Genomic DNA, 25,488 nt, shown 5'->3' on the forward strand with positions numbered 1-25,488 from the left:
TTTTCTTACAAGAAGACTTTTAATAGAAGTAAAGAAATCCCCTCTGTAAAATCAGGATGGTAGATACCTTACAGGGTAATTAGATTCAAAACATAGAGAATCCCTCTAGGCAACACCTTAAGTTACAAAAAAGACACACAGACAGGAATAGTCATTCTATTCAGCACAGTTCTTTTCTCAGCCATTTAAAGAAATCATAATCTAACACATACCTAGCTAAATTTCTAAGACTCCATTCCTGTTCTATCCCCGCAAAAGCAGCATACAGACAGACACAGACCCTTTGTTTCTCTCCCTCCTCCCAGCTTTTGAAAGTATCTTGTCTCCTCATTGGTCATTTTGGTCAGGTGCCATCGAGGTTACCTTTAGCTTCTTAACCCTTTACAGGTGAGAGGAGTTTTTCCTCTGGCCAGGAGGGATTTTAAAGAGGTTTACCCTTCCCTTTATATTTATGACAGGCACGCGTGCCAAAGGTAGCACACAAGCTGATTTTCAGTGGCACTCACGCTGCCCGAGTCCTGGCCACTGGTCCGGGGGGATCTGCATTTTAATTTAATTTTAAATGAAGTTTATTAAATATTTTTAAAACCTTATTTACTTTACATACAACAATAGTTTAGTTATATATTACAGACTTCTAGAAAGAGACCTTCTAAAAACGTTAAAGTGTATTACTGGCACGCAAAACCTTAAATTAGAGTGAATAAATGAAGACTCAGCACACCAGTTCTGAAAGCTTGCCGACCCCTGTACTAGACCAATGTTTAAAACATTCAGTTTGTGAATGCTTGGATGAAGGGGTAATCACGAACAGCCAGCGTGGATTTACTAAGAACAAATCATGCAAAACCAGCTTGGTTTCCTTCTTCGACAGGGTAACTGGTTTGGAGGATGGTGGAATGTGGTGCATAAAATAAACCAGCACTTAAGCAAGGCTCTTGACACAGTCGCATATGATGTTCTCACAAGTAAGCTGGAGAAGTGCGGGCTTGGTGGAACTACCATTAAGTGGATACATAATGGTTAAACAACTGCATACAAAGAGTAACTATTAATGAAATTATATCAGCTTGGAAGGAGGTCTCGAGTGGGGTTCCACAGGGATCTGTTCTGGGTCCAATGCTGTTTAATAACTTTATTAATGACCTGGATGTAGGAATAGATAGAATACTGCTCAAATTTGCAGATGACACAAAGCTAGGGTGTGGTTGCCAATACTTTGGATGATAGAACTAAATTTCAGAGGAATCCTGATAAATTTGGGAACTGGGCTATAGACAATAAAATGAAATTCAACAAAGACAAATGTAAGGCATGACACTTAGGGCAGAAAAAACAAATGCACAAATACAGAATGAAGGATGACTGGTTTGGCAGCAGCACAGCTGAGAAGGATCTGGTGGTGGTGGATCACAACCTCAACATGAGTCAGCAATGTGATGCTGTTGCAAAAATAAAAATGCAATTTTAGGTTGCATTAACAGAGGCATAGTGTGCAAGTCCCAGGAGGTGATAATATCACTCTACTCAGCTCTGGTTAGGCCTCAGAGGGAATACTGTGTCCAGTTTTGGTCACCAATATATAGAAAAGATTTAGAAAACACTGGAAAGGATCCAGAGGTGAGCACTAAAGATGATCAAAGGGATGGAATGAAAGACATGAGCAAAGGCTGAAGGAACTGGGTATGTTTAGTTTGGAAAAGAGGAGATTAAGGGGGAACATCATAGCAGTCTTCAAATACTTGAAAGGCTGCCATAAAAAAGAAGGAGAAAAGTGGTTCTCTTTTTCCACAGTGGGCAGGACAAAAAGCAATGGGTTCAAACTATAGCATAGCAGATTTAGGTTAAATCTCAGGAAAAGAATCCTAACTTTAAGAACAGTAGGACAATGCAACAGACTGCCTAGGAGGTTGTAGAAGCTCCTTCACTGGTGGTTTTCAAAAGGAGGCTGGATAGCAATCTGTTTTGGATGGTTTAGAGGCAACAAATCTTGCATCTTTGCAGGGGGTTAGACTAGATGACCCTTGTGGTTCCTCCCTTCTTACCCTATGATTCTAATATGGTCTTGAGACCCACCTCCATACTGTGAAGGCCAATACAGCAGGCACAGAGATCTCTGTTATTGTTCTGAGTAGAAATTTGAACAATTACTGAAAACCTCAGTTAAGATCAGCAAGCTGCCAAATAATAAAATAGAAATGTTTGATTTTAGAACATTTGACTTAAATTCAAGGAGACTTGCATTTTCTTCCTGGCACTGCCATTGACTTGTGTGAATGGAGGGAAATAATTTAACCACTCTATGCTTTATTATCCCCATTTCTCTTCTGCACTCAGCTTTTGAGTTTTGATTCAATATTTTTTGTAAAGTGCTTTGAGGGCCTTGAGTTCAGAAGAAATGCAAAATATTTTAAAAACTAAAATAGAGATATACACAATATGAATAGGTCATACAACCAAATGACATAATAGCACTTTTGGTAAAATGCATCAAAAACTGGTTGCAATTAAATATATCAGGAAACCTAATGTGTGCTGAAAAAAGCCTACTGAATTACCAAATTACTTTATATACAAGGCAATCCATCCTATTTACAGTTTAACACATATGGGATAAAGTGGTGATTCTAGCTACAGCGAGAAAAATAAAGACATTTTAATAAGAAAACCTCCAGAATTCTCTTTTTTTTTTTCAAATTTGAAAGCCACTCAAACACAAAATCTCAGTTAATTGAGACAAAGTACTGAGACACATTATTCCTCTTTCTTTCTTACCCATCACTTCTTTTTTCTGGTTAGTGATTTTATTGACATGATGCCCGAGTGTGGTTTGTGAAGGTACTTAAGAATTATACACAGTTGGTGAGATCCTCAGCTCGTGTAAATCAGTGTCTTCAATGGAGCTGAAGCAGATCAGTTCTAAAGTGTGTATCTCTCTGTGTGTATGCACGTCTGTACACCTGCATATGTCTCTGTATATATTCATGCATAAAATTAAAGTTGGGACAACTCACTTTGCACCAGATGGCTATTGGCCAGGATGGGCAGAGATGGTGTCCCTAGCCTCTGTTTGTCAGAAGCTGGGAATGGGCAACAGGGGATGGATCACTTGATGATTACCTGTTCTCTTCATTCCCTCTGGGGCACCTGGCATTGGCCACTCTTGGAAGACAGGATACTGGGCTAGATGGACCTTTGGTCTGACCCAGTATTGCTGTTTTTATGTTCATTACGGATGAGTTGAAGTATGGACAGACCTCTCTCCTTACCCACAGGAAAAGGGATACTGAACAATTTTTATAATGGGGGTGTTGAAAGCCATTGAACTAAACTGTAAACCCTGTATATGATGGAAACCACTTCAAGTCCGGGGGTGCTGCAGCACCCCCCTCACCCTTAGTTCCAGCACCTATGCATAGGAGTTCCTCATCTGTAGGACTCTTCAAACCTAAAAGTTCTTACCTGGAACTATTGCCTCAAATTAATTTGTGGGAATTATGTTTTAGCATAAGCCAGTTAGTTTTGTCCAGACCAGAGGTGGGCAAACTATGGCTCATGGGCCACATCTGGCCCATGGTACCATCCTGCCTGGCCTTTGGGCTCCTGGATGGGGAGGCTAGACCCCGGTCCCTCCCCTGCTGTCCCTCCTCCGCCTCACCGCAGTGCCGCCGGCACTTTGTGTGGCGGGGCTGCATGCTCCTGCAGGGCAGCGTAGCAGAGTGTCTGGCTCTGGCCAGGTGGCGTGGCTGCCAGACATGCTGCTCTGAGGGGCATGGTAAGGGGGTCAGAGCCGGGGGGGGGGGCAGTCAGGGGACAGGGAGCAGGTGGTGGTTGGATGTGGCGGAGGATCTGGGACGGGGGCTGTCAGGGAACAGGGAATGGGGGGAGGGGGAGTTGGATAAGCATGGGAATCCTGGGGGGTCTGTCAGGGGGTGGGGGTGTGGATAGGGGTAGGGGCAGGCAGGAAGCAGGGGGTGTTAGATGCGGGGGGGCAGGGGGCAGTTAGGGGCTGGGGGTCCCGGAGGGGCCGATCAGGGGACAAGGAGCAGGGGGGGTTGGATGGGTCAGGGGTTCTGAGGGGGGCAGTCAGGGGGCAGGCAGTGGAAGGGGTCGGATAGGGGGAAAGGGCCAGGCTGTTTGGGGAGGCACAGCCTTCCCTACCTGGCCCTCCATACAGTTTTGCAAGCCCAATGTGGCCCTCGGGCCAAAAAGTTTGCCCACCCCTGGTCCAGGCTATTGGATATTTTCAGAGAGGGCAGGAGTGATATTTCTAGAGACGCAGGCAGCTCTCCCCAGTTAGAATGTAAGAGAAATAGCATATCCTACCCAGGGGTCTGCCATACCCTGGTCTTGGAATTACTTATAGAGGCACTAGTTGTGACTAGGCTCTCTTCTTTTTAAAGTACTGCATCTCTCTCTCTGGGTAGCAGTTTCTCTGACATTATGTCTGGGTGTTGAGAGTAGAAGGTTTCCAGTAGTCTGAATTGAAGTAAAGCAAGCTCCCAGTTTTCTTCTGCATAAATGAAGCAAAACATTTTAACAAATAAAGTCAGCTCTCATGGCAGCATCTTGCATAACCAGGCAGTGCGTACGCTATAGAGAAATTGTATTATAATGAAGGGTGATAATAAGGAGGGCAGAGTTGAAAGTTAAGGGACAATATTCTTCTATTAAAGAGCTAGGCAGCTATAACTAAAAGACAGATAAGGATGGAATAAGTACTATAATGTTAATACCTAACATTGCACCAAGATAATACAAAGGATAATTTCAGTTATTTAAGAGGCAGTTCTATATACACTTCTCACCATTACACAGAATAAAAAAATGTGTTGTGCTTGAATATTGTAGTGCCTTTTCTCTGAGGATCTCACAAGGCCTCACGTAGAGGGTAAGTATTAGTGCCCCCATTTTACTAAAGGACAAATTCAAGTGCAAAGAGAAAGCATTTACCTCAAGAACACTTACCACCATCTTAAACCACTAGGACCTGACCCAAAGCCCATTGAAGTCAGTCTGAATGGCAGTAAGTAAAACATAAAGGATATACTCTTCTCTCCCAGCTTACTGAAGACCTCCTCAAATCTTGGCATTCTTAAATGGAGATTTGAATGTGTGGTACATAAACTATGAATTGTATGTTTCATTCTCACATTATAAGCTCATCCCTATAAGGCAGTAAGTGCTTTTTACTCCCACGGAGCTCAGCTAGAGTCGAGGACACTCCATACGTCACACAAACCCTCAGCTCCTGGAAGGATAGAGCAAAATACAAGTAATTACACAGCTCTGACTAGCCCCCTGAAGTTCTATACCATCATGCAGCAGACTTGGTTTAATTATTATCTATATTTCAGTAGTACGTATGGGTCCCAGATCAGGACCCCATTATACTCTGCTAGTATTAATAAGAGATAGTCTCTGACAGAGTTTGCAGTTTAAATAGGCAATTCAGATAGAGAGTGGAAAGGACAATAGAGGTTCAGAGTAGTGAAATGACTTGTCCAAAGTTCACCCAGCAAGCTGTGGGCTAGAATTAAGTTCTCTGAGTCGGAGTACAGTGCCCTATCTGCTAGACTACACTACCTCTCAGTTTAAGTTCTGGGAGGCATTTTATGGGACAGTTTATACTGTGGTTATTCCAAACACTGCATTAGCTACAGGTGTCCTCTGGTTGGTTGGTAGAGATGTTAGTAAATATTAACCCTTTTAGTCCTTGTCTTTCTGCATATTTGATTCTTTATATCTTCGATATTCTTTAGAATATTAACAAAGAGTACGTTAAATTCTAAAGCCCTGATCCTTGACTGATGAGCAGGGGTGAAAGTGGGACGGTAGGGGCCAGTCCTGTGTACCGGTAAGAACCCACACCGGCCCATATCCCGCCCACGTTAAAGCGTTGCCACAGCAGTGTTTTAATGCCCCTGCCTCTTTTGCCTCGCCTGTTGTTGGCCCTGCTGGTAGGGTCCGTACCGGCAGGGCCACCAACGGAGGGCGGGGAAAGGGCAGCAACATTAAAGTGCTGCCGTGGAAAAGGAGGGCTTTAACGTCACTGCCCCTTCCCCCTGTCGGCGGCCCTGCCGGTAGGGTCCGTCACAGCAGGGCCGCCGACAGGGGAGGCAAAAGGGGCAGGAACATTAAAGCACTGCCAACGGGGGGAGGGGCGCAGCAACGTTAAAGCACTGCTGCGGCAAAGGACCCTGCAGCGCTTTAACGTTCCTGCCTCTTTTGCCCCCCCCCCCCCCGGCCGCTGACGGGTGGGGGGTGCAAAGGGAGCAGCTGCCCTGGGGCTGGCGATTAAAAGGGCCCGGGCCTCCAGACGCCGCTGCCGCTACAGCAAAAGCAGCGTCCGGAGCTCTGGGCCCTTTAAATCAACACGGGAGCCCCGGGCGGCACAGGCCAGCCGGACTGAAAGGGTTGGCTGCGGGACGCTGATCCCCCAGCCCCTCCCCTTCCACCTGAGGCCCCGCCCCTTCCAGGGGCCGGAGCCGCCCCGTACCAGTAAGTGGCCTCAGTTACTTTCACCCCTGCTGATGAGTAACCCAGGAATTCTATGTGTTAGATGGTATCTAATAATCTGTGGCATCTCTATGCCTGTAAAACTACAGATATTTTTGGGAACCATCCCGTAGGAATGTGTGTGTATATTGTGCATATATATATAAACTGTATATATATATACAGCAGCTAGGGAAGAATGATCTGGGGGAAAGAAAGATCCATTGAAAGATATTATCTTGAAGAATTTTTCGTCTTCTCAGCTGTAAATAATTGTGACTTCACACATAAATCAGGTAAACTGAGAATGTATAGAAATGATAACAGAACATATGTTTCTTTTGGCAAAGAGCTTTTTTTGTTTGTTTAAAAACTATATAATGACACTGGTGTCAGAACTTAGTTGGGTAATGAAAACTGCCATGTCCCTCCAGTTTCAATGAAAGAGATACACAAAGCCAGCTTTTTATCTTAACTCAAAGGGAGTAATGTAGCTATTCTTTTTGTATTCTAAGTAGTGCTGTAGTAATCTATGATTAATAATCTTTGATTAAATAGTTCCACTTGAGCCTGCTATTTGACAATCCTGAGTCATCATTAACTGAGACACACAACAGGGATTCCCAGGAAAACATAAGAAAGGGCAAAAAATGTTTATATCTGAGGCAGACAATTTGTTCAACTATGATAAACCATCTTGTCCTTTAGAGCAGCAAACAATCATGGCTCAACTATCCCATATCAAATGTGTTGCAAATATCAGACATTTTCCAGAATTGGATGGGGGCTTTTTGTGACTGAGCCAGTCAGCTGTAACTATCAAAATTGAAATCTGTCCTCTAAGAACTATGCAAAGCTGAGCTCCATGGTTAATTTTAGAAGATGAGTGGGTAATTTGGCTTTCAATGGCATGTGTTCCTATGTTTAAAAAAAATGGAAGTAATTTAGAATGCACAGGCTGATCAATATAAAAAAACAAAATTGGATATTTATTTAGCATAAGAATTGTTTTCAAATAGATCATGTCAGCTCAGAAGTGGTTGCTGGCTTTAAAAACTCAGATCTGGCTCTGAATTTAGAACACTCCCACTTTTGAGAATGTTCTGACCTGCAATTTTGGTTCATCCCATTAGAGATAGGAACCAAATGTAAAATTTGGCTTTGGATCTTGGCTTGGTTTCTAAACACTCACAAAGAAGCAAGCATGTTCATATCCAGGATTTGGGTTCATGCTCACCACTACTCAGGAGTGTATTGTCTGATCTCAGAAAAAACATACTTATGGTATGAATGAACAATACAAACCTAAATGCAACATTCAGTTACTTATTCATTTGAACTCTATTCCTTAGCTGATCATCTACTCTACTTGCTGAAACACAATGATTGCTTTTTTGCTGAGAAATATGTCAGAGTGCATGTCCCATGGTCTGATGAGCACGCAATCTAAAAAGACAGAGGACAGGGAAGAAGAAGAAGAGAGAAGAAAAGTAATCACAGAGAACAGTGACTAAATTACTTACAAGCTTTCTGGAGTAGGGACCATCTCTGTTGTATGTTTGTGCAGTGCCTACACAATGGAGCTGAGGCCCTCTAGGTGTTACCATACGACACATATAATAATCTCAATAGCTACATGAGATGAGGGGGTAGTATCCTTTATTGCACCAACTTCTGCTAGTGAGAGAGACAGAGGCTTTGAAGCTTACAAAGCTTCAGGCCTGCATAAACTCAAAAGATTGTCACTCTTACCAATAGAAGTTGGTCCAGTAACGGATATTACCTCACTCACCTTGTCTCCCTAATATCCTGAGACCAACATAAATGCAACAACACTGCATACAATCAATAGCTACAGATTTATTATTTAATAGTTGTATATATTATTTATTATTTTTACATTATTCTCAGTTGCCCCCTGCATAGCTACTGTGAGTGGACCAGTTGCCTTTAAAAATTTAGATTATGAACAACATAATAATCTCTATAGATTTACATCCATTTTCATTAGTGATGACAGTATCTGGGTTCCTGGTTACCCACAGGTGTCAGGCCATGAACCAAAATCTTTGAACCGGGAGTCTATTTTATGAAAATATATTCCCGTCCATTATCTGCTACTCCTCTCTTCGAAATAGATGCTTTGATTCAAAGGACACTTAAGTAATAAGTGTTTCTTACAGAAAGTAATACAAGGTAAGAGCTAAAGACTTTTTTTACTTTAAAAAGCAAACCCCCAAACCAGGGGAATTAAATGCATTGGAGGGAAAAAAAAAAAACTTCAGCAACATCAAGGAAGAAAATTCAAATTTTCTTGATTTAGGAAGTTCCTAAAATAAAAGTTGATCCTTCCTTAACTAGGCCGAGCTGCACCTACACTATGTTTTATTTGGTTTTCCAAAATGTAATTATTCCTCAGGACTCAGAGTGCTAGTGTAACCTACTGGGAAGTGTATGTTACAAGGCCCCATGTGTCCCCAGAGGATATGAATTTGTTACAGCCACAGCTAAGGAGCCTTGCCTCTTTAGCTCATGCATCTGCACAGCTATGGCTTTAGATTGAGATCCTTTGTTCAATTCTAGATGTGTCAGCCAAGATGGCAGCCATTGCACTAGATAAAACAAACAAGCAGGCACCCCATCCCTATAGAGTTGAAATAAAGAATCAAAAAGATATTAACGTTCGCTTGTACCTTTAAGAGAAGTCAGATTTGAGGCCTGCCTCCCTCTTTGTCAGAGTCACATTCGATTTTCTGTTTGAATCTGAAGATTCCCTTTGAACTGAAAACTACTATCTATCTATTAAGAGTGGGTAACTTGCAGTACTTGGTTGTTTAGTATAATACCATGCATAGATATATCTTCCTCAGATTGTTGGTGTTGCCTCACTACATTCTTCACTCTGCATACTTTATGTGATTCTTTTTTCCTGTTCTAGAAATACATCATTTCATTAGTGTCCTTCAAGTTTTGCCTTCCGCATTGCAGCATGGTGACCAATTCCCACTTGTATTATCTTTCTCCTTTTTGTGGTGATAATTAGTCTAACAATTCAAACCTTTTTTATTGAAGTCTGTCTGTTCTTTCACCTTAAGTTTACCGTCACCGAGGACGGGCTCATCAGCAAATGTAAAATCTCTACGCTCATGCACAAGCATTCATATAACCTCACCTTAGAGACTAACAAATTTATTTGAGCATAAGCTTTCGTGAGCTACAGCTCACTTCATTGGATGCATTCAGTGGAAAGTACAGTGGGGAGATTTATATACATAGGAAACATGAAACAATGGGTGTTACCATACACACTGTAAGAAGAGTGATCACTTAAGGTGAGATATTACTAGCAGGAGAGCGGGGGGGGGGGAGGGGGACTTTTGCAGTGATAATCAAGGTGGGCCATTTCCAGCAGTTGACAAGAACATCTGAGGAACAGTGGGGGGTGGGGGGAATAAACATGGGGAAATAGTTTTACTTTCTGTAATGATCCATCCACTCCCGGTCTTTATTCAAGCCTAAGTTAATTGTATCCAGTTTGCAAATTAATTCCAATTCACCAGTCTCTTGTTGGAGTCTGTTTTTGAAGTTTTTTTGTTGAAGAATTGCAACTTTTAGGTCTGTAATCGAGTGACCAAAGAGACTGAAGTGTTCTCTGACTGGTTTTTGAATGTTATAATTCTTGATGTCTGATTTGAGTCCATTTATTCTTTTACGTAGAGACTGTCCAGTTTGACCAACGTACATGGCAGAGGGGCATTGCTGGCACATGATGGCATATATCACATTGGTAGATGTGCAGGTGAACACACCTCTGATAGTGTGGCTGACGTGATTAGACCCTATGATGGTGTCCCCTGAATAGATATGTGGACACAGTTGGCAACGGGCTTTGTTGCAAGGATAGGTTCCTGGGTTAGTGGTTCTGTTGTGTGGGGTGTGGTTGCTGGTGAGTATTTGCTTCAGGTTGGCGGGCTCTCTGCGAGCAAGGGCTGGCCTGTTTCCCAAGATCTGTGAGAGTGATGGGATGTCCTTCAGGATAGGTTGTAGATCCTTGATGATGCGTTGGAGAGGTTTTAGTTGGGGGCTGAAGGTGATGGCTAGTGGTGTTCTGTTATTTTCTTTGTTGGGCCTGTCCTGTAGTAGGTGACTTCTGGGTACTCTTCTGGCTCTGTCAATATGTTTCTTCACTTCAGGAGGTGGGTATTGTAGTTGTAAGAATGCTTGATAGAGATCTTGTAGGTGTTTGTCTCTGTCTGTGGGGTTGGAGCAAATGCGGTTGTATCGTAGAGCTTGGCTATAGACAATGGATTGTGTGGTCTGGTCTGGATGAAAGCTGGAGGCATGTAGGTAGGAATAGCGGTCAGTAGGTTTCCGGTATAGGGTGGTGTTTATGTGATCATCGCTTATTAGCACAATAGTGTGCAGGAAGTGGATCTCTTGTGCGGACTGCTCCAGGCTGAGATTGATGGTGGGATGGAAATTGTTGAAATCATGGTAGAATTCCTCAAGGGCTTCTTTTCCATGGGTCCAGATGATGAAGATGTCATCAATGTAGCGCAAGTAGAGTAGGGGCATTAGGGGAAGAGAGCTGAGGAAGCGTTGTTCTAAGTCAGCCATAAAAATGTTGGCATACTGTGGGGCCATGCAGGTACCCATAGCAGTGCCGCTGATTTGAAGGTATACATTGTCCCCAGATGTGAAATAGTTATGGGTGAGGACAAAGTCATAAAGTTCAGCCACCAGGTTTGCCGTGACATTATCAGAGATACTGTTCCTGACGGCTTGTAGTCCATCTTTGTGTGGAATGTTGGTGTAGAGGGCCTCTACATCCATAGTGGCCAGGATGGTGGTTTCAGGAAGATCATCAATGGATTGTAGTTTCCTCAGGAAGTCAGTGGTGTCTCGAAGATAGCTGGGAGTGCTGGTAGCGTAGGGCCTGAGGAGGGAGTCTACATAGCCAGACAATCCTGCTGTAAGGGTGCCAATGCCTGAGTTTATGGATCTGGGGTAGCAGATAGAATACCCCAGGTCGGGGTTCCAGGGGTGTGTCTGTGCAGATTTGTTCTTGTGCTTTTTCAGGGAGTTTCTTGAGCAAATGGTGAAGTTTCTTTTGGTAACCCTCAGTGGGATCAGAGGCTAATGACTTGAAGAAAGTGGTGTTGGAGAGCTGCCTAGCAGCCTCTTGTTCATATTCCGACGTATTCATGATGACGACAGCACCTCCTTTGTCAGCCTTTTTGATTATGATGTCAGAGTTGTTTCTGAGGCTGTGGATAGCATTGTGTTCTGCACGGCTGAGGTTATGGGGCAAGTGATGCTGCTTTTCCACAATTTCAGCCCGTGCACGTTGACGGAAGCACTCTATGTAGAAGTCCAGTTTGTTGTTTCGACCTTCAGGAGGAGTGCACCCAGAATCCTTCTTTTTGTAGTCTTGGTAGGAAGGTCTCTGTGGGTTAGTATGTTGTTCAGAGGTGTGTTGGAAATATTCCTTGAGTCGGAGATGTCGAAAATAGGATTCTAGGTCACCACAGAACTGTATCATGTTCGTGGGGGTGAAGGGGCAGAAGGAGAGGCCCCGAGATAGGACAGATTCTTCTGCTGGGCTAAGAATATAGTTGGATAGATTAACAATATTGCTGGGTGGGTTAAGGGAACCACTGTTGTGGCCCCTTGTTTCATGTAGTAGTTTAGATAATTTAGTGTCCCTTTTTCTTTTGTAGAGAAGCAAAGTGTGTTTTGTAAATGGCTTGTCTAGTTTTTGTAAAGTCCAGCCACAAGGAAGTTTGTGTGGAAGGTTGTTTTTTTATGAGAGTATCCAGTTTTGAGCGCTCATTCTTAATCTTTCCCTGTTTGCTGTAGAGGATGTTGGTCAACTGGTTCTGCAGTTTCTTTGAGAGCATGTGGCACAAGCTGTCAGCATAGTCTGTGTGGTATGTAGATTGTAATGGATTTTTTACTTTCAGTCCTTTTGGTATGATGTCCATCTGTTTGCATTTGGAAAGGAAGATGATGTCTGTCTGTATCTGTACAAGTTTTTTCATTAAGTTGATAGATTTCCACTCCATACAGCTAAATTCAGTGCTTTGCATAATGACAGGTTTCAGAGTAGCAGCCGCATTAGTCTGTATTCGCAAAAAGAAAAGGAGTACTTGTGGCACCTTAGAGACTAACAAATTTATTTGAGCATAAGCTTTCGTGAGCTACAGCTCACTTAATTGCAAGTCATTGCAAGGTGGTGACTGAACATATATGGAAAATTAGTCCTTTGCCTGAAGTGTGTACTGTGATATGATGAGAGGGATAGCTCAGTGGTTTGACCATTGGCCTGCTAAACCCAGGGTTGTGAGTTCAATCCTTGAGGGGGCCATTTAGGGATCTGGGGCAAAAATTGGGGATTGGTCCTGCTTCAAGCAGGGGGTTGGACTAGATGACCTCCTAAGGTCCCTTCCAATCCTAACCTTCTATGAATCTATGAATCTATGAGTGCATCCCTGTAGAGCCTGATTAAGCCACATGGGGATGTGTCATTCCTGTGTTAGACCCCAGCCAATCCATAAGCCAGGAGCCAGTCTGTTGATTTTCAGAGCAGCTATATAAGACTCATAGGAGAAACAGCTCAGTCTGCTTAGTGTTATGTCATAGCTTGGAACTCTCCTCTGTCTTAGAGTGGTGAGACTCCCCAGGGTGTTGGTATTCTCAAATCCTGTTCTTGCTCCTGTCTTGTCCCTAGTCCTACTCCATCCCTGCTCTTGCTCCAGCCTAGCTCCCAGCCCTACTCTTGCCTTTTTCCAGCCCAGCTCTTGACTCTTGATTCTGGATATGACCACTAGGCATGACTGTCCTTGCCTTCGTTTCTGACATTTGCATTCTAAGTCACTGGTCAATCACATTAGCACAGATGTGTACCAGCACAGATCTGATTGTAAGATCTGGGCCAAAGTCACTGATCCTGGAAATACTTACATTTATACGTAATTTTACATACAGATGCACACTCCTCCTAAGTTCACTGGGACCCTGGACATGCAGTTAATCACATGCATTGTGTATCTGTAAGATGTGACCTAACAAGACAAGTGACATATGACTGATACTGAGGAGAGGGCTATAGTCACAGACATTTCTATTCATATTTGCATTTTAAAATGTATTAGAAAAGTAGAAAAAAGTATCAACTATCCTCATCTGTCCCATATTTTTTCTCATCATCTGCTCCATATTGTGACATTAACAAGCTGTGCTTACACAGTTGGTCAATGTACACTAGAAAGCTATGTACCTTATATGAACTAAAATAAATGTTTGTTCTTCTGTGTTTTTTATTCTTTTTAAAGGAAAATTGCAGTGTGCAAAGGCCTACTTAAGTACACAATCCAAATAGAATATGAATGTAACATAATAAAAACACTGACTGGTGCTGAGTGCAATAGCAATAAACTATCACCGGGGGCCGGGGGTGAGGAAATCCCCTTGATTGTTGCTTGAAACCATTAAGGGAATTAGTTCTGAGGCCTATACTATTTTCCTGTGAGGCCTTTTTTTTTTTTTTTTTTAATTAACGATGCGGATTCTTATGTATGTAGTTGTCTTCCCTCCCACATTCTCACTCCCGTTAGGCCTGATCCAAAGTCCACTAAATTTCCTTTGCATTTACTGAGCTTTGCATCAAGCACTCTGGCTCTCTTCTGCTTTCTTGATTAACCTGTCTCTCCTCATACTCAATGCAGTGTCATTGCCCCCCTTCCTACTCCCAGTGTCAAAACTCCACTGACAGTAGTTGGAACTGAATCTCAACTGAATAAGAGCATCCACAGATGGAGTTCATCAGGAATAGTTAATCCATTCTAAATTCCCATCCTACCTTATTCTGGATTAATTGTCATGTGTAGACAAGCTCTAAGTGTTTAAAGCAGTTTTGGGGAAATATTACCACTCTGCCAGTGTCTCCATAACTGTCGAGCAGAGGAAGTGACCTGAATGGTGAGGTTTTTGTATTGATGCTTCCGAACAGAAACTCAAGAAAATGATTTAGTGTAGGACAGATTTCAGCTCCCATTTGAAAACACAGAAAAACAAAACAAAAAACATTTTAAAGTAATAAAATAACCAAAACATTAAAAACAAAAACAACTTATTATTGGTTAATCTTCTGCTAAAATAAATATGTAAAAATACAGAACTCACAATACAATTGCTTTGAAGCTCTTTGTTCTCCTATAAATTTAAACAGAGGTTGAATATTTTCTCAATCTTACAGTACTGTATCATGTCAAAATGGCAGATGGTTGTCTCTTTATTATTTATTATTGCGTGTTCTATAGGTACACTAGGACCACTCCCGCAACAAGTGAATAAACATGAGCCTACCATGGCAAACGAGGATCACTTTATGACACATTTAGAGATGGTTAATTTTGAACATAACAATTTTGCATTGGATTATGCAGTTTCATCAAAATCAGTGTTTTACAAGAACATGTAAATTTTGACAACAATTTCAAGGGGAAAAGTAAAAAATAATTGTTTCAACTTTCTAATTTCAGTAATGTTGGGTCATTTGTTTTGATAAGATACATTTTGTTTCAACTTTAGTATTTCAATTAATTTTGTATTGAATTTTATTAGGGCTGTTGATTAATCACAATTAACTCACGCTATTAACTCAAAAAATTAATTGTGATTAATCGTGGTTTTAATCACACTGTTAAACAATAGAATACCAATTTAAATGTATTAAATATTTTGGATATTTTTCTACAGTTTCATATATATTGTATTCTGTGTTGTAATTTGAAATCAAAGTGTATAATATTTTTATTACAAATGTTTGCACTTTAAAAATGATAAACAAAAGAAATAGTATTTTTCAATTCACCTTATACAAGTACTGTAGTGCAATCTCTTTGTCATGAAAGTTCAATTTTCAAATGTAGATTTTTTTTTGTTACATAACTACACTCAAAACCAAAACTATGTAAAACTTCAGAGCATACAAGTAATAGAATCATCGAAAATTAGAGTTGGAAGAGACCTCAGGAAGTCATCTAGTCCAAACCCCTGCTCAAAGCAGGACCAACCCCCAATAAATCATCCCAGCCAGGATGATTCCACCTCCTTCCACCAACCCATTCCAGTGCTTCACCACCCTCCTAGTGAAATAGTGTTTCCTAATATTCAACCTAGACCTCCCCCACTGCAACTTGAGACCATTGCTTCTTGTTCAGTCATCTGCCACCACTGAGAACAGCCGAGCTCCATCCTCTTTTGAACCCCTCTTCAGGTAGTTGAAAGCTGCTATCAAATCCCCCCTCCAATTTGTCCACATCCTTTCTGTAGTGGGATGCCCAAAACTGGATGCAATATTCCAGATGTGGCCTCACCAGTACACTCAGTCCTACTTCTTGTTCAGCCAATCGCTAAGACAAACATAAGGAGTACTTGTGGCACCTTAGAGACTAACACATTTATTTGAGCATAAGCTTTCGTGAGCTACAGCTCACTTCATTGGATTCATGCAGTGGAAAATACAGTGGGGAGATTACACCTGTATACACCTGTATATAAAATCTCCCCTCTGTATTATCTACTGCATGTATCCGATGAAGTAAGCTGTAGCTTACGACAGCTTATGCGCAAATAAATTTGTTAGTCTCTAAGGTGCCACAAGTACTCCTTCTCTTTTTGCGGATACAGACTAACACGGCTGCTATCTGAAATAAGACAAACATGTTTGTTTACATTTACAGGACATAATGCTGCTCTTTTCTTATTTACAATGTCACCAGAAAGTGAGAAAACACATTTGCATGGCACTTTTGTAGCTGGCATTTTAAGGAATTTATGTGCCAGATATGCTAAACATTCGTATGCCCCTTCATGCTTCATCCACCATTCCAGAGGACATGCTTCCATTCTGATGACGCTCATTAAAAAAATAATTCATTAAGGAAATTTGTGACTCAACTCTTTGAGGGAGAATTGTATGTCCCCTGCTTTTTTACCTACATTCTGCCATATATTTCATATTATAGCAGTCTTGGATGATGACCCAGCACATGTTGTTCATTTTAAGAACACTTTCACTGCAGATTTCAGAAAACACAAAGAAGGTACCAATGTGAGATTTCTAAAGATAGGTACAGCAGTTGACCCAAGGTTTAAGAATCTGAAGTGCCTTCCAAAATCTGAGAAAGATGAGGTGTGTAGCATGCTTTCCAAAGTCTTAAAAGAGCAACACTCTGATATGGAAACCTCAGAACCCGAACCACCAGAAAGAAAGTCAATCTTCTGCGGGTGGCATCTGACTCAGATGATAAAAATGAACACACGTAGGTCCACACTGCTTTGGATTGTTATCGAGCAGAACCAGTCATCAGCATTGACGCATGTCTCCTGGAATGGTGGTTAAAGCATGAAGGGACATATGAATCTTTAGAGCATCTGGCACGTAAATATCTTGTGATGCCCGCTACAACAGTGCCATGAAAACTCTTGTTCTCACTTTCAGGTGACAAGAAGCAGACAGCATTATCTCCTGCAAATGTAAACAAACTTGTTTGTCTGAGCGATTGGCTGAAGAAGAAGTAGGACTGAGTAGACTTGCAGGCTCTAAAATGTCACATTGTTTTGTTTTTGAGTGCAATTATGTAACAAAAAAATCTACATTTGTAAGTTGCACTTTCACAACAAAGAGATTGCACTACAGTACTTGTATGAGGTGAATTGAAAAATAGTATTTCTTTTTGTTTTTTTTTACAGTGCAAATACTTGTAATCAAAAATAAATATAAAGTGATCACTGTCCACTCTGTATTATGTGTTATAATTGAAATAAATATATTTGAAAATGTAGAAAACATCCAAAATATTTAAATAAATTGTATTCTATTATTGCTTAACAGTGTGATTAATCACGATTAATTTTTTAATCACTTGACAGCCCTAACTTGTATATTATCATGTTAAAATAATATTCAATCTATTTGTATGTTATATTGTAATGTTCAACATGGAAGCAAATCAATTTGACATTAACAAAACAAAATATTTTGATTTTTTAAATTTTTTTTAAAGACATTTTAACTTTTTGCTCCAATTCAGAACAAAAGTTTCCCACAGAATGGAAATTCCATTTCCAACTAGATCTACCCATGTTCTAACAGTCCAATAATGTCTTATGGATTAATCTGATTCATTATCGCAGAATGCTGTGTAAAATATACAGCACAAAAATGGGATATATTTGCAGCATGATGTCCTGGGATTATCTATGCAATTCTCATCTGGGGTATGGGAGATATGCTATTAGATTCCCATACAATCAGTTCAAAATGTACTAATGAGACTTTGAATGATTTACTTGTTTTTGGAAATATAATTATGAATTTAGAAAACATCAATATCATACTCCTTTTTTAAAAAATCTCACAATTGTGTGGTAGATTTAATTTAAGTATTAAAGCAAGATTTTTACAAAATTGTGCTTTTGAGAGGATTGAGAAATAATGGATGTTTTCATTTTTATCCTTAGACACATGGGAGCTGATTCTTTGCTGTCTTGCACATTGTACAAATGAGTGTGAAATGCTATCTGTTCAGAATGCTTGTATTTTTACCCCATCATACTCAATACATAATGTCCATGTAAGATGCAAGAGCTCATTTCTAAATGGATTTAATGTTTTGGATAAGTCAAGCACTGATGTAAGGCTTTGTGTCTTGAACTGAACCAAATCAGAACAACTTCAAAGTTTAAAAAACAAACAGTTCAGTAAACATTGTCCTTCCTCATAGTGCTTATGAGGGCTCTGAATTCTTTCCCAGGTATCTGGCAGGTCTTGCCCACATGCTCAGAGTTTAACTGATTGCCATATTTGGGGTCAGGAAGGAATTTAGGTGCAGGAGGGGACTCCGGCTTGGGGTAGGGGGTTGGGGTGCAGGAGGGGGGGTGAGGGTTATCAGCGTCACTTATTGAAGCTCCCAGGAAGTAGTCATCAGGTACCTGTGGCTCCTAGGCACACGGGCAGCCAGGGAGGGTGTTTGTGCTGCCCTCGCACCTGCAGGCGCAGTCCCCACAGTTCCCATTGGTCGTGATTCCCGGCCAATGGGAGCTGTGGAGCCGGTACTCAGGGCGGGGGGTAGCGTGAGGAGCCTCCCTGGCCACCCGTGTGCTTAGGAGCCACAGGGACAGGCGGCCACTTCCGGTAGCTGCATGGAGCCAGAGCAGGCAAGGAGCCTGCGTTAGTCCCGGGCCTCTGCTGCACCACTTGACTAGACTTAACGGCCCGGTCAGAGGTGCCGACTGGACTCGCCAGGGTCCCTTTTTGACTGGGCATTCTGGTCGAAAACTGGATGCCTGGCAACCCAAGTCATATTGGCAGAGATCATGGTTGGGTTTCACCTTCCTCTGCAGCATCGGTCATGGGTCACTTGCAGGTTTAAACTAGTGTAAATGGTGAATTCTCTGTAAATTGAAGTCTTTTCTACTACATAATAAGCTTCCCATCTCAACATCACATGCCAAAATTTGGTTCCAAAGAACATTAATCAAATGCAGAGCATCCTCACTTAATCAGAGTAAAACAATATTTGACCAAAATGAAAATCATTTATTTTTAAATATTTGTGAAGTTGAGTAACATAAAAGCATGTGTATTAGCAATGCAGTTTAATTTGTTTCTGTGAGGTAGAAGAGAGTATATATATATTTTCAAAAGGAAAAGAAATCATAACTAATGGAAGTAGAACAGGATTAAAATTATATGAACAACTAGATTATCACCAAACTCTGCAAATGCTTTTCAGGGAACAATTCTATAAAGACAGGCAGAAGGACTATGGGTTCAGTTCAGAAAGTCATCCCTATTCAGCTCCACTTAGTTTTAATAAAGTCAATAGGATCTAAGCATGTGCTTAGGTGCTTTCTTGACCTGGGGACAGTGACCTTAGAGGTGTTTTCTATATCTGATTTCTATGGTTCTATGATTCTGTGAAAACAACACTTCAGAATATATATCAAACTAAGTGTTAACAAGAATAAATTATTGAAAGGAGTCTAAAATAAGCCCATTTAAAACTGTAGACTATCATCAGAACGGTTCCTATAGAGTTAAAGAGAATGCACACAGGAAAAAAAATGCAACAGTCATATAATGTAATGCTTTATTTATTCTTTCTATTAACTGTATATATCTTACATTAATTGATGCCACGTATTCACCCCAAAATGGAATTAGATCAATGCTCAGCAGAATTGTGGGCATGAAAGAAATTACACCAACCAGAAAATACAGGCATTTTTGATCATTTTTTTTAAATGAAAGCTTAAGTCAACTCAGCTTCTGAAGTGCAAGAATATTACATTATTGGAGGTATTAATCCCTTCTGCAGATGTCTATTGACCACTGTAGGTTATATTGTCTCTGGTATTTGTGATGGGTTGCTAATTTTTATATGCTATCAGGAGGTTCTATGAATATTCAATACATGGATTTTTTCCCTTCCTTTAAGAAAAGATGAATCACCTAGATCTGGATTTAAGAGCTGGAAATGAAATTAAACATGCAACTACCCCCGCCCCCAATTCATTGCTATAAGCAATGCTAATATATGTGTCCCAGTGACAATAAGTATTCAATAAGAAGGTTGTTAAAGCGCTGTATTCTTTATCATGATTTGCATGAGCTTTGTCTTCAATGAGATGTTAGTGTTCGCTGAAAGTTCTTTTTCTTGAAAAATGATTATTATAAAATCATTAAAAATTATCAAATTCTCATAGACAAGTAGATGATTGCACTTTTAGACTAACCGATCGTGTGTGCTCTATTGACTGCTTATATTTACAAGGAACATGATGTAAAATCTTCATTTAACTGCTGAATTTGAATGTAGATTCCATATTTGCAACTGATTAGTGTATAGAATCACCTGCTTTTTTTAGCTTCTATGGAAAATTAAACAGAGGGGGGAAAAGTTTTTAAATAAAGTTATCTGGTTGGAGTTCGCAAAAAGAAAAGGAGTACTTGTGGCAGCTTAGAGACTAACCAATTTATTTGAGCATAACAAATATAATTTGCAGCCACAAGATCTGCAAATATTGTATATACAAGTAGGATATTCAAGAAACCCATGAAGTGAAAAGTAAAATAATACAGGCCAGGAACACCAAAAATGTGTAATTTGTAGTAGCACATGTAGTGCTTAATTGTGCCTGGTGTTCTGTATTGGGGAAAGAGCAGAGCTGGGGGGATGTTATGCAGAGGTATTGTGCTTACTGTTACACTCCCTTGGGGGATGAAGCAACCACCAGCAGAGTGGTTTAGAACTAATAAATAATAATAATTGAAATCAAACCCTGAACATTGTCATCCTGTATCATTCTATACCTACTTAAAAAACAAAACTACAACAATGAAAAAGAAGAAAAATGTGCAATGGAAAAATCAAGTTTTGCAAAACGTTGAGACGCTTCAGACAGGGTCAGATTAATGAAATTGGAGGCCTAGGGGTAATAGTTTTCAGAGGCCCTCTTTTCATGAGCATGGTCTTAGTGAAGGCAAAACATAAGTACCCAACACGTTGTGTACTACTGAATAAATACAAAAAGAAAATTGAAGACAATGCACAGGCTACAAACTGCCTGGGCAAACATAAAACAAAAATGTTATGAGTCAAACAAAATGCTCCAGCTTTCAACTTGCATCTTATGAGCTTTAAGTATGGAAAATTCAATTTTATCCTAAAACAACCGTGTGCAAAGTAAATCCCATTTGATTGATGTGATAGCAAGAGCATTAAGCTTTGTTTCTACCATAATTGACCGAAGATGATTTTATTAAGGCAAGATTACAGAATGATCACTCCACTTTACAGTTGCTAATGGGTACAGTCAAACAGTCTCAGTGAAATGAAAGCATTTGGGAAGATAGTACTCAGATATTTCTCTTGCAAAAATGTGATGATTGCTGTAGCACTCTTATCCTGTATATCACAGTATCTTATGAATGTTGAAAATTGATACATTTTGGTGAAAAAATCAGGCTCTAGATCATTTGGGTAAGCATTGGGCAACACCTGAGTGCATGCTTTCATCCATTCATCACTTTGTACTTGATCAAGAGAGGTAAGGAAGCCAAACCTTTTGCATAGTTCAGCATAACATTCACTTTTTTAGTTCTTGAACTTCGCTTGTTGAGGGTAACATTAAATACACAATCTCAGATATTCCTCTTCCTCAAAGTACAGTGTCACTTTTGCCATCTGGATTTTTTTTTTTTTTTTTTTTTTTGCTTTCAGTATGCTTGTATTCATCATGGTAGGAATCATCTACATTACTTCACATTTTTTGGTTTGGCCCTCATAATCATCAAACTGAGACCATAAGTTTGTGACAAACTTTTGCAAGGAAGTCAGCAACTTAACAGCAATGACAAGATACAGACCTGTCTTTTGAAGCTTTACACTAGTTTTTTTCAAACCTTTCTACTATCTCATCCCATAAGATATTCATAAATGCAGTTTCCAGTGGCACACAGAGTGTACAAAGATTGTGCTTCTCTTTTAGTTTCACTATTTTTATTGGCCTTGTCCATGGTTTCTATCAAGCAATGTTCAATAACCTCATAATTCACTACCATTGTTTTCCAAGAGTCAGCATGACAAGACCATTTCTTATGTGATAGGGTTTTTAGGACAAGGAAAATTCCTTGTTCACTCTTGGTAAGATTGCTGCAGAAGTGGCCATTGCCTAGGTGATGCTGGGGAGAGTGGAGAAACAGTTTCTGAACACAACTGAAAAAGTGTATGGCTTCCCTGCTGGAATCAATGCTGCAAGTTTCAACTAAGTTCAGAGAATGAGTGGTGCATGGCATGTGCACAGCTGATAGTGTAATCTTTTGATCTGAGCTTGAAGACCTTCATACTTTCCAGACATGTTACTTGCATTATCGTATCACAGATCTCTGTACTTTACAATAGCAATATCATTTCTGTCCAATAAAGACTTCACAGTCTCGAAGGGCAACTTGCCCATGTGGCTTTCAGTAGGTATAAACCCAATGACACATGCAGAAATGGCTCCATGTCAGCAGTATTGTAAGATGACAGGTACAGGATCAACATGAGTGATGTCAGGAGTTGAATCTACTATTAAAGAGTAGTATTTTACCTGCCAGAGGATGTTGTGAAGGCTAATACTATACCAGGGTTAAAAAAAGAGCTAGATAAATGCATGGAGGACAGGTCTATCAATGGCTACTAGCCAGGATGGGCAGGGAAATATCCCTAGCCTCTGTTTGCCAACAGGAATGGGCAACAGGGAATGGATCACTTGATTATTACCTGTTCTCTTCATTCCTTCTGAAGCACCTGACTTTGGTCACTGTTGGAAGACAGGATACTGGCCTAGATGGATCTTTGGTCTGATCCAGTATGGCCATTCTTATGTTTGACTTCTGTTATAGTAAATTCCAAAGCCTTACAATCCATTAGCTCAACAAACTCTTCATAGATTGTTTTTGACAAGTAGGAGGGGTAACCTTTCCCTTTGTTTCCATAGTGTTTAATATGCTTAATTAGAAATGGGACAAATTTGTCCATGACTTCAAGAATACCCAGATGATTTCTGTTGTGAGGAAAGTCTATAACTTCCTCCTTTCCTCTAAATGCTATACCATATTCAGTCATAAAATTAAACAACTGTCACAATACATCTTAAAAAGTTCCTTCCAGTAAGCAGTTTCTGTTAGAAGCAGCTGTACCATCTCCCTGTGAATGTGATTGCATGGCTAGCAGGTTGGCAAGGCAACAACCATGCCATTGCAATATTCCACGCTGTTGTCAAGATATCAAGTCTTCTCTGTTTTCTTTTTTGCAGTTGGAAAAACCTCGGGTTACAAAGGTGCTCAGATTATTAGGAGATGAAAAGAGTTTGTCCATGAAACAGAATACAGCTCCTGTGAATTTAAAATACATCCACAAATGCCTCTGATAATGCACTCCACTTGGTAGTTTTTGTTCAAAAAAGAGGAGATGAGAGATACCATTTCTGACATTTGTAGTGCCATTCAGATCTTTATATCTGGCATTGCAATTCTGAAAACAGAGTGGACATTTATTGATATGCTAGGTGCAAATTCCTCCATTATCAAAGAAAGGCCAAGAAAACCAGATCTTGTTCTACCCTAACAGCAGCATTATCCTCTTTATCACTACTATTCTCTCTGCCTTCTGTACACATAAGTGGTAGGAAAAGTGGATTGGAACTTTCACCATCATTTTTGTGCTCGTTTTCAGAAACACTTGTCTTTACTTCAGCCCTCTCCTAAAGGAATGAGTTCATATTAATATCTTCACTTTGATTATAATTTTCTGAGCGAGATGGTCCAGCATCTTTGGAAGATTATTCTGAAGCAAAACTAGCAGAGAAATAGTAATTCTGGGTAACTTGCTTACAATTTCATCTCAAATCTTCTTTTTTCTGCTCCACTTGGAAATTATCAGCTGAAAAGCTCATTGAAACAAGGTTAAAACACTAAATATGTACTGTACAGTGCTGTCATAAACAGCTGGCAACTGGCAATTAGTGCCAATTGCAAATCCTCACAAGTAACTGAAAGTCCAAAAACAAAAAACAAAACAAAAGGAAATCCTTTAAACTATGAAAGCTTAAGAAACTAATATAAAAATCAATGACAGCAGGGGGCAGATATGATTTTTTTTTCCTTTTTAGTGCTGTCACAAATATGATCAAAATCTCCCTTGTATACGCAGTAGAACCTCAGAGTTATGAACACCAGGGTTACGAACTGGTCAGTCAACCACACACCTCATTTGGAATTGGAAGTACACAATCAAGCAGGAGAGAGACCTCCACCACCCCCCCCAAAGGTGAATGCAGTACAGTACTGTGTTAAACATAAACTACTAAAAATAATAAAGGAAAAGAGCATTTTTCTTCTTCATAGTAAAGTTTCAAAATTATATTAAATCAATGTTCAGTTGTAAACTTCTGAAAGAACAACCATAATGTTTTGTTTAGAGTTACAAACATTTCAGAGTTACGAACAACCTCCATTCCCGAGGTATTTGTAAATCTGAGCTTCTATTGTAGTATACATTTCAAGGATTGTAAACTCTCCAGGAAAGCAGAGGTCCAGGGCTGCACCCCTTAAACCCATCCTTAATCCAGCATTGTCTCCAGTACAGCTCTCAACACTGCCAAATGAACTTTTAGCAACTGCAGGGAGAGTATGTCTCTTTGTTCAAATCAGAGATAAAATAAATCCCATGCTGTCTGTTACTGTTGTTCATAACCGTAATAATAGTTTTACATTAGCGCCTAGAAGCTCCAACCCAGACTGGGACTCCATTATACGAAGTATTGTACATGTGCATATACATAACAGGCAGTATCTGTCCCAAAGAGCTTACAATAGAAATACATGAGACAGATAAAAATTCTGACAAGTAATAAACATACAGAAAGGTGCCGTGACTTTATGCAGAGTTGGTGGGGATAAGCACGGAATAGAAATGAGTTCAAGAGTTCTATCTGCTATACCAGGGGTGGGCAAACTATGGCCTGCAGGCTGGATCTGGCCCATCAGGGCTTTGGATCTGGCCCGCAGGATTGCCCCCCGTGGTGCCACAGGCCCCACGCCACTCTCAGAAGCGGCCGGCACCACGTCCCTGGGACCGGGGGGGGGAGGGGGGCGCAGAGGGCTCCATGCATTGCCCTTGCCTCCAGGCACTGCCCCCCGCAGCTCCCATTGGCCAGGAACGGGGAACCATGGCCAATGGGAGCTTCGGGGGAGGTACTTGGAGGCGTGGCAAGGGCAGTGCACAGAACCCTGTGCCCTCCTGCCCCACAACTCCCTGCCCTGAGCCCCCTGCCACACCCCTCACCTCTCCTGCATCCCAACCCTCTGCCCTGAGCCCCTCCTGCACTCTGCACCCCTCCCGCACCCCAACTCCCAGCCCTCAGCCCAAAACA

This window comes from Caretta caretta, chromosome 2, assembly GCF_965140235.1.
Source record: "Caretta caretta isolate rCarCar2 chromosome 2, rCarCar1.hap1, whole genome shotgun sequence".
Taxonomy (NCBI): Eukaryota; Metazoa; Chordata; order Testudines; family Cheloniidae; genus Caretta; species Caretta caretta.